The sequence below is a fragment of the Anneissia japonica genome, unplaced genomic scaffold (genome assembly GCF_011630105.1).
Source record: "Anneissia japonica isolate Jap-2015-1 unplaced genomic scaffold, ASM1163010v1 scaffold694_len1028156_cov167, whole genome shotgun sequence".
Classification (NCBI taxonomy): Eukaryota; Metazoa; Echinodermata; class Crinoidea; order Comatulida; family Comatulidae; genus Anneissia; species Anneissia japonica.
The window spans coordinates 417927-419575 of NW_022727885.1; positions in this window are offsets into that span (position 1 = coordinate 417927).

Sequence of the window (1649 nt, forward strand, 5' to 3'; positions counted from 1 at the left end):
CACTCGAAATTTTAATTAAATGGGTTTTTGGGTCACACTTTTGGGACCCTTAGGGACCAAACCCCAGGATTGCGCAACTTAAGATGCCCCGTTCCTTCATTTGTAGGCAAAGTACAATAGAACTGCACACTCAAACCTTTTGCACTCAATACTTTAAATAAATGTCAGCTATCTCTCCAACTAAATGCTGGCCGGTCGCCGTTTTCCCGAGCCGAATGGATCTTTCAAAAATTTTCAATCAACCTTGACAAAACTGACCAATCAGCACTGACCAATCAGCTTATGCTTTTTCACGCTACACTCGTTTGTGGGACCCTAGCAACCATGGGTTTAGCTTTTTTTGACCTAAGATAGTTTTGATGGCACCGTATATAAACATTCTCAAAACCTCCTAGTGTTTGTAAATATATTCATATTCCATTTTTATATTTCCTTCGTAATGCTATAATTACTGTATTTTTTATCCTTTTTAATAATTTGGTTAAATGAAATAAACCCTTTTTTCAAACATTTTCAAAAATACTGTATCTCGTTTAACCATTCTCCAGTTTTTCGTCAAACATCCCTTTTTGTGTCTTAAAAAAATTAGTGCATGTTTTCTTTTTCTTCTGAGCCTGCAGGCTTTAGTAGAGAAGGAGTACCTCCATTAAAAAACCGACTACAGTATCTATGGCTAAGTAGAAAAACACTTTTTCTAGATACCATGCATAGGCTGAAACTTCCGGGAAGATAAGACCATGTGGAATGCCCAAATATATTTTGCAATGCTTTGAATGGTCGAAGGCAGCGGCAGGGTGGCCAAACTTGCAACTTGGGAGAAAAAATACTTATGCACAACTTAATGCCGTAGAGCCAGCTATAGTTGGGACAGTCCCATACAATTTTTTTATTGGGTCCACATTAAAAATGTGTCCATTTCTCATATTTTAGCAAACTTGCTCAATTTTTAAGAAAATGGGTCCAGATTATTCATATTTTTGCGTAAAAAGGGACAACTTTTAAGAAAATGGGTCCACATTATTTGAATTTACGCGTAAAGTGGGTCCACCCTGATATTGTCCCACACTGTTTGAAAATCCTGACTACGACATTGCTTATGCATATTCATAATCGGCAAGGTATCCTTCTGGTGGTTATTTAAATTTTCAAGTATATTATTAACGGGATTTGTTGGCGGCCTGGAATATCACCGAATGCTCCTCTGGTACAGTTACACGTCTCGTACCGCCCCCTCCCCCACCTTTTGGGAAGTAAAAAAAAAAGAGGGAAAAAGAAAAAAATAATAGCCCAGAATGTCTCAAATGTTATGTTCGGGCGTCTAGAACACAAAAATTTCGCGGGGGCATGCCCGGACCCCCTACGACAGTGTTGTCTCACTCGGCCCAAATTTCCCCCCCCCCCCCCCCCCCGGCCCCCGAGGTCTCACAAAAACGACAGCGTAAACGCGTGTATTTGTGTGGGAACACCTGCGTTTGTGGCAAACGCGTATTCATGACCCGGTTCTCACTAGTTTGATTGACAGCCCAGAAGGGTCCATTTGATATTTATTGCTGATCAACATTCAAACTGATGTCGAGGAAGTGGAATAAATAACAAGCCTGCTGGGGTAAATAGATTCAACCAACAACAATGATCACATTAACACATTC